The following is a 12,472-nucleotide window of genomic DNA, read 5'->3' on the forward strand; positions in this document are numbered from 1 at the left end:
GTGATTCCCACTGAATCCAGTGAAGATTACTTCTGAGCAGGCATAGCAAGAGTTGCACCAGATGACAGGCCCCCTACACAGAGATGCTGAGCATCTAGAATTCAACACAGAGGAAACGGCAAAGGATGGGGATTCAAGACTCCAGTCCTATATCCGTTAATGGGGGCGTACGTTCCACTGGTTCATCAACAGTCATAAATAATTATGACAGCATTGTGTCCTGTTGTAAAGCAATGTCCCCCAGAGTCTGAAGAGTTTAGGTGAGCAATGACCAGAGATAGTACTGTGTGTGTGTGGAAACCACTTGTGGAATACCTTCTTGGAGACATTGATCAGCAGCCACCATTCGCTGCCAGAAGGGGCAGTGATGGCCACCAACTTGGATGGCCTTAAAAGAGGATTAGACAAATTCATGGAGCATAAGGCTGTCAATGGCTACTAATGGATATGTTCGGCTTCCCACTGTTAGAGGCAGCGTTCTTCTGAATACTATTTGCTGGGAATCACAAGCAGAGAGAGTGCTCTGGAAGGCACCCAGTGTGCGGCAGCTGTGAAAAAGGCAAATTCCATGCTAGCGATAATTAGGAAAGGTATTGAAAATAAAACAGCCGATATCATAATGCCGTTGTATAAATCTATTGTGCGGCCGCATTTGGAATACTGTGTACAGTTCTGGTCGCCTCATCTCAAAAAGGGTATTATAGAGTTGGAAAAGGTTCAGAAGAGGGCAACCAGAATGATCAAAGGGATGGAGTGACTCCCTTACGAGGAAAGGTTGCAGCATTTGGGACTTTTTAGTTTAGAGAAAAGGCGGGTCAGAGGAGACATGATAGAAGTGTATAAAATTATGCATGGCATTGAGAAAGTGGATAGAGAAATGTTTTTCTCCCTCTCTCATAATACTAGAACTCGTGGACATTCAAAGAAGCTAAATGTTGGAAGATTCAGGACAGACAAAAGGAAGTACTTCTTTACTCAGCGCATAGTTAAACTATGGAATTTGCTCCCACAAGATGCAGTAATGGCCACCAGCTTGGATGGCTTTAAAAGAAGATTAGACAAATTCATGGAGGACAGGGCTATCAATGGCTACTAGCCATGATGGCTGTGTACTGCCACCCTAGTCAGAGGCAGCATGCTTCTGAAAACCAGTTGCCGGAAGCCTCAGGAGGAGAGAGTGTTCTTGTACTCGGGTCCTGCTTGCGGGCTTCCCCCAGGCACCTGGTTGGCCACTGTGAGAACAGGATGCTGGACTAGATGGGCCACTGGCCTGATCCAGCAGGCTCTTCTTATGTTCTTATGCTGTTGCTCTCAGGTCATTCTTGCAGGCTTCCCATAAGCACCTGGGCGACCAATGAGAGAACAGGATGCTGGACCAGATGGACCATTGGCCCGATCCAGCAAGCTCTTCTAATGTTCTTATGCCATCTAATGAGACCATTATATATCTCTTATATGTTCTTATATGGATACCAAATGACAACAGATTCACTTGCTTGGGTCTTTGATGGAGGGGTTTGCCGCTGCTGTTTTCTTTTCCTGCAGCACCATTTTTGTTTTTACCTGTGGGGGCCTTTTTATGAGCATCTTTTTAATTCAAAAATGAAAGGTTAAGAAAAGGGTGCAGGAGAAAGGGAGCATCAAATGAGGGGTCAGTGAATTTTCTCCACTGCGTTTGCAGTCATCTTTCCTGGAAATGAAGTTATGCAAGACAGGGAGAGACGACACGGCAGGATGGGGAACCTGTGGCCCACCAGATGTTGTGGGACTCCAACTCCCTCTCAGCCTAAGCCAGCATGGCCAATGAGCAGGGATAGTGGGAACTGTAGTCCAACAACATCTGGAAGGCACCAGGCTCTCTCTCCCTGCAATACTAATCATTACATAATAGGGAAGAAGCTGTATATTGCTGTTTTATTTGCACTGTATTTGTTGTTTAAAAAATCCCCATTCTAAGCTGCCTTGGGGGGCATTCTGGTAGAATAGTAAGACATAATTATTGTCAATAAATCAAAGTGTAGTGCAAAAGAGGGAGCTGCTTACATTTCCATTCCCAGCATTTGTTTGCTGTTACAATTCCTGAGCTCAGCTCGCAAAGCCAAAATGTATGTAGATGTTGAGCCATGACGCCGCCTTTATTTGAGCAGATTGCCTGGGAAGCTAAACATTGTGCAGGAGTTTTTTTCGGGGGGAGGGGGGAAAACTCAAGCATGAAATTGGCACTTTAGTTTGCAACCTGCCAAATTTGAACAAAAGCCCTCCAAACTCTCTCTCTCTCTCTGTGCCACCTCCTCCCCTGTTTTAGAATACTCAGGTATACCTCACCCATTTTCAAAGCAACATCTGTCTTTTGTTCGCTTAAGCCAGGTGGGGGGAACCTTTGGCCCATCAGGTGTGGCTGAACTACAACTCCTATCATCTCTGGCCATTGGCCATGCTTGCTGGGGCTGATAGGAGTTGTATACTAACAAATCCTGTAGAAGGTTATCCAATGACTGCAGTGTTTATAGATATTCCACCTTTGCCTATTTGAAAAGCGGCAATGTTTTCCCACACTTGACTTAGCCTGTTCCAGGAAATGGGGCTTTTGTTTTCCTTCAAAGGGGGAAAGCCGATAACCATAATAATGATATAACTGACTGTAATTTCAGTTTATCTTCAAAACTGAAATGTTGCAGCTTTTAAAACTGGCAAAGGTGGGCTGTCTATAAACACTGCAGTCACTGAATAACCTTCCATAGGATTTGTTAGACTGGCTATTGGTCTACCAATGTTATTGGTCAAAACATTCTGGTAACTGAGGGGCAGTGGGCATAGCTCAGGGGCAGTGGGCATGCTTTGCATGTAGATGGGTCAGTCTTTGACATCTCCAGTTAAAAGGATCTCAGCACAGCTTAAAAAAGGGAGCCCTTTCTGACACCTTGGACAGCTCCTTGGCTCTTTACATAGACAGTACTGATTGATTGATTGATTGATTGATTGAACTTTTAGACCGCCCTATAGCAACAAGCTCTCAGGGCGGTGTACAACAGAATATTGTACCACTTTTTATTCGTAACAAAAACAATGATGATGATGATATTTATTATCTACCCTGTACCAGAAGGTCCCAGGCAGGCTGCAGCAGTATAAACAACTTTTAACAAATTTTAAAGGAGATGAAAGGAAGGAGATAAGAGTAAACCACCCAGAATGGTGAACAGAGTCTGGTTGATGCCAGGGCATTCGGACTCTGGTTTAAAGTGTTCTACCCGTACATAATGATGCCTCCTCTTTAGCACTCGGCTCAGAAAGCTCCCTATGACAATAGTAATATGTCAACAGATGAAGCTTTCCCCATATTTGTATTTCCATAATAGAAAAGGCTTTATTTAATTTCTGTTTAGTTTCTACCTGCCACACAGCTGTGGAAGGCACAAGAGCCCAGTTCTCCCCCAATGCCAACTTTAAACCATGCAAAGAACTCAAGTTAAGAGTAAAAACAAAATGTGAGCAACTTAGCACTTTTTAAAATATATTTAAAATGAACATATACAACTGTATAAAAACACACTCAAAACCTCAATAAACAGCAACAAAAATACACTGTGCATATGCAATTTTACATTTTTAAAACTTATTTTACCTATTATTTTTTTGCTCACTTATTGCCTTGGGTCAGCCACTAACTCACCTCCATATGGCTGTTGCTCCACTGAATTCTATAGGACTTATGTCTGAGTAGACCTGATTAAGATTGCCTAAGTCCTTGTATTATAGACATAAATTTTTACTTCCTTTAACCAGAATGCTGCATCTTTGTACTATAAAGCCCCATGTCCCCCTCCTCCAAAGCAGTACAACTTCAACAGAATCTTAGTCTGGTCTGATTACTGCAATTGATTTACCTGGTAAAAAGCCCCATTAAATATGAAGAGACTTCTGGGTAGATATGTATAGATTATACTATACATTAACTACACAGTGAACATTTAATGAGTGCCCAGGTGTGGATTTGTGGGGGCATGCTCTAGGACTCTGTCCTGCTACTTTTTTGGCAGGCGTCCCCCTGCCAGGGTCCCTCTGTCTCTACAGGCAGGGCCAATCAGCTTGATCAATCTTCCCTCACTGCAGCTGAGCTCAGTTGGCTCCTTCTCTTGCTGCACTCACTCGAGTGCTGTGCTGCTCAGCTCTGTGTGGCTATGCCGGCCACAAGGAAGGAAGGAGAGGCGAATGCAGCTGCGTGCACATGTAGTGCAGGCTCGCAAGTTGGTGGTGCACAGACCAGCCATCAATTAATTTTTAAATTAAAAAATATTTCTGCAGGGTTTCCTGCTCGCTGGATCGTCACCTTGTAGTGGTGAGTGGGCTTGTGTGTTCCAATGAACCCTGTGAGCGATGCCATATGGAGTCATGTACTCCCAGCAGGGTCACCTATGGCGGTAAGGTCAAGGGAGAGGAACCAGACAAAGAACAATCCAAGAAAGTCCTCAACGGCAGAACAGGTGGAGGATAACAATGCGTACGTTACAACGACTGTGAAGGCGGATGAAGGCTGCAGCAGATAAAAGACTTCCAATCGTCGTGGTATCCATGCCATTGGATCAAAGCCTTTTTCTGTCAAGATTGTGTGTTGATCATCCCCACATAAAACAAATTCGCAGACAGGCGTCTTCCAAGCATACCATATCTTGGAAGGCAATCTTACTCGGCCACGAGTGATCACCAATGAGGACTGCAGGGTTTCCTTTAGGCAAGGGCCCAAAGGCTTCAGGTTCAGCAACCATTGCCAAATACTATATCTTAACCTTTAGGGTTGGGAATGTTTCCTGGAGATCTGTTGCCAATCAGTGCAAAAAGTACTGAGCTAGATGGACTAACTTGCTTTAATTTCCTAGATGGACAGTCATCTGTTGGGTATGCTTTAAGTTGGATTTCCTGCATTGACAGGGGGTTGGACTAGATGGCCTTATAGGACCCTTCCAACTCTTACTGTTCTATTATTCTAATCTGCATATGTATTGGAATTGTTTTTTTAAAATGGTTTTAAAATGGTTTTTTTTAAAAGTTGTTTCATTTTTAATATGTCTTTAAAATGTTTTGTTTTTAAGATTTTTTAGTGCTTTATCATTTGTTTAATTAACTAATAACAAGCCAGAAGCACTTGATAAGACAGCCCTTCCACTGCTGTCATCTTGCCCATGGCGGTCAGCTAACTTCAATGTGTTTTTTCTTCTTGCAGACCAAGAGGAGAGGGTGACACAAATGTCTGCAAAATTTTTAGCAGGTGTCAGAAGAAGATCTGCAAAGGTACCTTGAGTTTTAATCTGATATAGTTTTTTTTTAGTTGATAATTTTACTTGTCCACGTCTCTTACGCTGATAGATTTTGGAAATAACAATTTTATCAGTCGGTATCCTACACAAATGCTAGAATTTTAGTAGGATAATTTGATTAAGCTGTATATCTGCTTTTTATTGTTTTTATATATTCCAGTAGCAATGGCTTGTGGCTAATGCAAATAAAGGATTTGAAAGACAGCCCTTCAACAGGTGCAGAGGCCTGTAGCTCAGTGCTAGAACAACTGCCTTGCTGCATATCCTGGGTCCAATCCCCAGCATCTCCAAGTAGAGCTGGGAACGTTCCGTCTGAAACTCTGGAAAGCTACTGCCAGTCAGTGCAGACAATACTGAGCTAGATGGACCAGTGGCCAGACTTAGGAAGATAATGTTACTACCTTCCATTTTATTAATAAATGAGTAAGTACAAAAAGTCCCACGTATTGGAAGGGGAGGATTTACTATCAGAGATGTTTGCAGACAGATCTTGGTGGTATCTCTTCTTTTAGAAATTAAAAACTATAGTGCTAGGCTCGATGGGCCAATAGTCTGATATTCCTATGTGATAGCTTTATATAACTATACTTTTAACATATCCAGATGGGAAACAGAAAAGACATTTAAATATATTTTTTCATCCCACTCTTCAGCCAAAGAAAGGTTCTTAGAGCAGCTTACATTTTGCTAAAAAAAGAGAAGAAGCTTATAATGTAAAAAGACATGACACAAAAGGAACATTCAGTGGGAGGGAGTAGGAAATAAACACAGGTTCAAGTTTTTAGTTACAAGTTGTTCTAATGACCAGCTGGGATGAAAAAACATTCCCTGAAAAGGGGGGCAGTGTGGATAGAAAGAGCTTATGGGGCCCTGTCTCTAGCCTTTTCCCAGACATATGGCTTCCCCTGCTAGCCAAATGTTAATGTGGATGTATGAGATGGAAAATACTATACACACAGAGCTCCGTGGATGTCACCTCCCCAGCTCTTGGAATCCTGTGTTCTAAAGGATGCAGGGAAGCCTATGTGCAGATGCCCACAATAATGACTGGACAATGAGGGCAGGGATAGGTGGAGTGGCCTGTGATGCGTCCTTCCCTGGCTCTCCCTGTCAGGTTCCTACCTGCGCGTGGTTACTGCCTGTCTCTAGGCACCACCAGGGACTCCACCAGTCCGGACCGCTCTCTCTTATGGTTTCTCTCCCCGCTCTAGCACAGATCTCAACAGATCCCCCTGCTAGGCAACCACCAGTAACGTCCCAATACTAGTATTCCCAGAGACTCTGAATACTGGTATTGTTATTCTCTTCACCGCTGCCACCATTTGTTACAGTTCCCCTTCAGCCTTGGTCATTACCTTACCCTCCCTTCTGGTCTGTGAAACCCCAGCCAAGGATCAGGCCTTTGGTAAACCAAATTAAGTATTTATTACAGATAACAAAGCTAACAAGATTAACAAGATTTCTTCTTAAGGCACATAAGCATATGGTTTTACTCAATACTAATCCGAACTCCACCTCCCTCCTTCTTCACTCTCTCCTGGCAAACAACTCTCTCAAACCCCACCAAGCAATCCACTCTTTCTCTTCTCCCCCCCCCCCCGATTCCACTCTCCCTCGTCCTTTTATACATTCAGCCATTTTAAACACTCAGCCAATCATCTCGCATTCTACTGCCCATTCACTCCCCCTCCTCTTTCACTCCACTTACCATGTATCTTCTAAAACAACAACACTTACCATATATACATTAATATAGGAACATCACATGGCCCAGTTTCTATTTGTATTGCCTGGAGCAGGCTTTTGTCACTGGAATAAGTGGCCTCTTCCTCTGAGTTGCTCAGAGCAATAAAATGGCTTATGCCTGGCAATTAAAATCAACTGATTTTGGGGGGAGCAGAAAAAGGTCTCTGGTCACTCTTTGCTAATTGGCTGCTCATTCTGAAAGGGAGAGGCTGCCCTTTTGTGAACATTCATGCACAGCAGGGTTTCCCTGCCAGTTCAAGACAGAGCATAGTCTGAGCTGCTCAAAATATTTTAATTTTCTGTAAGTGTCATGCCTTGATTTTTAATGCTCTGACCTCATGTGTGGTTTTGGATCTCTTCCATGGATATTTTAGGCAGTGACTCTTTTTGTTACACTGCTAGCTGCCATGAGCCATGCTGGAAGCAGGGTGGGTTACGAAGAAACAAACAACACCTATCCACAATGCAGGTGGGACATCACACCTTTGAACACCCCATATGCAGAACATTTCTATGCATGTTTTTATTCAGAGGGAAATCCTGCTGTGCTCATCCTACAACTGAACACAGTGGGATTTACTACCACATACGTGGGCATAAGATTTCAGCCTTAGACACTTACCTGCAATTTCATTCATTCATTCATTCATTCATTTGTATCTCACCTTTCCTCCCAGAAGGAGCCCAGGGTGGCAAACAGAAACACTAAAAGCACTCTAAAACATCTTAAAAACAAAAGACTTTAAAACATATTAAAATGAAACAGTTTTTAAAAAAGCTTTAAAAACACCTACACCATCACTACCACCAACAGGATTCAGTAGGGCAGGGGTGGGGGACCTCCAGAAAACTCCCCAGATTATAGTCGCTCTCCCTAAACCGTACCCCTTACTGGCTCGCCTTCGCACCCTCCTTCACTCTTTGCCCAGTTGGAAGGTGTCCTTGCACATTGATAAGGCCTTCTGATTGTCTGGATGGAGGACAGAGAAGTGTGTGTAAAGGTGTGAAGAAACAAGCCTACTGTACAAAGAAAATCTGCATTCATTCCTTTGCCCACTTTTGCCTTTGGCCCTGCCCGCCAACCAAGGTGTGGAGGAATTCTTTTCCTTTTCAGTCTTTTCATGAGCACTGGCATTAGCACAACTCCTTACTGTTTTTCCTTTGCATGTGTGCTGCCACTGCTACACACTGTGTTGCAAGTGTCTCCCACTTTGCCACCTTCCCAGTACACTGGTCCTAGTCTTACTGCACGGCATTGTGGGATTGCAATGATGACTGCTACAAAAAAAATGGTGGAGAATATTCAGAGACGGTTATACAAAACAGTCTTCTTTTTCTGGGGGTTGTGTGTGTGCAGAAAAGAAAATGCACAGATATCTCTCTCAGGAAAATATCTTCTGAGAAATGTCAGCTACTTACCTGTTTGTTTTACTAAAAAAAAAAAGGCAGACGCAGAACATAAGAAGAGTCTGCTGGATTAAGCCAGAAGCCCATCTAGTCCAGCATCCTGTTCACTTAGTCGCCACCCTGATGCCTATGGGAAGCTCCCAGGCAGGACTTGAGCGCAAGAGCACTCTCCCCTCCTGCAGTTTCCAGCAACTGGCATTGAGAAGCGTATTACCCCAACAGTGGAGGTTGAACACAGCCATCAGGGTTAGCATGATAGCCTTCTCCTCCATGAATGTGTCAAATCCTCTTTTACAGCCGTCCAAGTTCGTGGCCATCGCTGCCTCCTGTGGGAGCAACTTCCATGGTTTAACCATGCGCTGCGTGAAGCAGTACTTTCTTTTGTCTGTCCTGAATCTTCCAGCATTCAGCTTCACTGGATGTTCTAGTGTTATGAAAAGGAGAAACACTTTTCTCTATCCACTGTCTCCATACCATACATAATTTTATGCACCTCTATCATGTCACTTCTTACTTGCCTTTTCTCTCAATTGTTGTTGTTGTTATGTGCCTCCAAGTCGACTATGACTTATGGCAACCCTATGAATCAGTGACCTCCAAGAGCATCTGTCATGAACCACCCTGTTCAGGTCTTGTAAGTTCAGGTCTGTGGCTTCCTTTATGGAATCAATCCATCTCTTGTTTGGCCTTCCTCTTTTTCTACTTCCTTCTGTTTTTCCCGGCATTATTATCTTTTCTAATGAATCATGTCTTCTCATTATGTGTCCAAAGTATGATAACCTCAGTTTCATCATTTTAGCTTCTAGTGATAGTTCTGGTTTAATTTGTTCTGACACCCAATTATTTGTCTTTTTTGCAGTCCATGGTATCCGCAAAGGTCTCCTTCAACACCACATTTCAAATGAGTTGATTTTTCTCTTATCAGCTTTTTTCACTGTCCAACTTTCACATCCATACATAGAGATCGGAAATACCATGGTCTGAATGATCCTGACTTTGGTGTTCAGTGATACATCTTTACATTTGAGGACCTTTTCTAGTTCTGTCACAGCTGCCCTCCCCAGTCTTAGCCTTCTTCTGATTTCTTGACTATTGTCTCCATTTTGGTTAATGATTGTGCTAAGATATTGATAATCCTTGACAAGTTCAATGTCCTCATTGTCAACTGTAAAGTTGCATAAATCTTCTGTTGTCATTATTTTAGTCTTTTTGATGTTCAGCTGTAGTCCTGCTTTTGTGCTTTCCTCTTTAACTTTCATCAGCATTCGTTTCAAATCATTACTGGTTTCTGCTAGTAGTATGGTATCGTCTGCATATCTTAAATTATTGATATTTCTCTCTCCAATTTTCACACCTCCTTCTTCTTGGTCCAATCCTGCTTTCCGTATGATATGTTCTGCGTATAGATTAAATAAATAGGGTGATAAAATACACCCCTGTCTCACACCTTTTCTGATGGGGAAGCAATTGCTTTCTCCATATTCTGTCCTTACAGTAGCCTCTTGTGCAGAGTATAGGTTGTGCATCAGGACAATCAGATGCTGTGGCACCCCCATTTCTTTTAAAGCATTCCATAGTTTTTCATGATTTACACAGTCAAAGGCTTTGCTGTAATCTATAAAGCACAGGGTGATTTTCTTCTGAAATTCCTTGCTCCGTTCCATTAACCAATGTATATTTGCGATATGATCTCTGGTACCTCTTCCCTTTCTAAATCCAGCTTGGACGTCTGGCATTTCTCACTCCATATATGGCAAGAGCCTTTGTTGTAGAATCTTGAGCATTACTTTACTTGCATGGGATATTAAGGCGATAGTTTGATAATTACTGCATTCTCTGGGATCCCCTTTCTTTGGAATTGGGATGTATATGGAACGCTTCCAGTCTGTGGGCCATTGTTTAGTTTTCCATATTTCTTGACAGATTTTAGTCAAAATTTGGACTGATTCAGTCTCAGTAGCTTGTAGCAACTCTATTGGTATGCCATCTATTCCTGGTGATTTGTTTCTTCCAAGTATTTTAAGAGCAGCTTTCACCTCGCATTCTAAAATTTCTGGTTCTTCATCATATGGTTTCTCCGTGAATGAGTCTGTCATCCTGGCATCTCTTTTATAGAGTTCTTCAGTGTATTGCTTCCATCTTCCTTTTATTTCATCTCGGTCATTCAGTGTGTTCCCCTGTTGATTATTCAACATCCCTACTCTTGGTTTAAATTTCCCTTTCCTTTCTCTAATCTTTTGGAACGGGGCTCTTGTTCTACCCTTTTTGTTGTCCTCTTCTATTTCTATACAGTAACTATTGTAATGGTTCTCTTTGTCCCTACCTACTAGTCATCGTATTGTTGCATTTAGGGTTCTGATTGTGTTTCTATCTCCTTTTGCTTTTGCTTTCCTTCTCTCTTTAACCATTTGAAGAGTTTCTTCAGTCATCCATTGGTATAGAGGTATTGTCTTTTTGCATTCTTCTCTGATAATGTCTCTGACTTCATTCCATAGTTCTTCTGGTTCTCTGTCAACTAAGTTTAAAGCCTCAAACCTGTTCTCTAAATTAAAAAGCCCCAAATGCTCTAAGTTGTTGCCGATTGCTCCTTTGTACACCAGGTGATGCTTCTCTCTCTACTGCATTATTATTATTATTATTATTATTATTATTATTATTATTATTATTATTATTATTATTATTATTATTATTATTATTTCGGTTACCCCAACTGCATAGTGCACCATATGCTGGATCAATACTTTAAATAATAAGCAAACAGTTAAACAATAATTTTATAGCATAGAGGGGGTGGGGAAAGAGAGAAAGAAAATAAAATCAATTGGCAGTATCAGGCACCTGCTAGACAAGCGAGGGATCTAATATACAACTGTAGGCTTATTTCCATTAAAAGAATATTTAGAAGCAATGCTGTGTGTCACATTCATGGATCAATTCCAGAATATCTATTGCAAGGGGCCACTTCCAGAGGGAACTATCATTTAACTTCATATCTTCAAAGCGGTTTTTGGGCTCCAGTTTATGAAATACACCCTTACTTAATGGCTTCTTTGCTGATGAGCAGAAATTAAGACCTCTCCATATATATATCCATATATACAGGTATATATATCTGCATGATTTCATCATGATGTCACTGACTGAAAAGAACAGCAAATCAAGGTTAGGTTTCCAACTGATACTCTCAGCAATTATTCTTCCTTTGCCCTGTCCTGGATTGCAAGCTCACCCAAGACCATTTGGAACCACACTTTTTAAGAAACACAGGACTGCTGCTCTGATGTTCAGTTGAAATCTGGCTTCCTGCAACTTGAACCCATTATTCCGTGTTTTGCACTCTGGGACAACCAAGAAGAGATCCTGGCCCTCCTTTGTGTGACAACCTTCCAAGTACTTCAAGAGTGCTATCATATCTCCCCTTAGTCTTCTTTTCTCAAGGCTAAACATGCCCGGTTTGGTCTGTCTCTCCTCATAGGGCTTTGTTTCCAGTCCTCCTCTGAACCTGTCCCAATTTGTCTGTATCCTTCTTAAAGTGGTGTCCAGAACTGAATGTAGTACTCAAGAGAAGGCCTAACCAGTGCCAAATAGAGGGGAACTAGTACTTCACACAATTTGGAAATTATATTTCTGTTAGTGCAGCCTAAAATAGCATTTGCCTTTTTTTGCAGCCACATCGCGCTGTTGGCTCATATTCAGCTTGTAATCCACCTCAGTTCCAAGATCCTTCTTTCATGTAGTATTGCTGAGCTAAGTATCCCCATCTTATAACTGTGCACTTGGTTTCTTTTACTAGGTGTAGAACTTTGCACTTATCTGTTACATTTCATTCTGTTGTTTTCACCACTTAGAGCGGAGGTGGGGAACCTGTGGTCTTCCTGCTGATGATGGGTCCCATCCACACCATACATTGAAAGCCCATGGATTCCCCCAAAGAACTATGGGAATGGTTGTTTGTTAAGGGTGCTGGGAACTGTACCTCTTTGAGGGGTACACTACAGTTCCCA

General features: G+C 42.2%; 1 protein-coding gene across 2 annotated transcripts in view; it reads right to left on the reverse strand.

The window, feature by feature from the left end:
* The window catches only part of GRIA3 (glutamate ionotropic receptor AMPA type subunit 3), a 236,851-nt gene that overhangs the window by 174,790 nt on the left and 49,589 nt on the right, over positions 1-12,472 (reverse strand). The window lies entirely within an intron of this gene.

The sequence above is a fragment of the Rhineura floridana genome, chromosome 16 (assembly GCF_030035675.1).
Source record: "Rhineura floridana isolate rRhiFlo1 chromosome 16, rRhiFlo1.hap2, whole genome shotgun sequence".
Classification (NCBI taxonomy): Eukaryota; Metazoa; Chordata; class Lepidosauria; order Squamata; family Rhineuridae; genus Rhineura; species Rhineura floridana.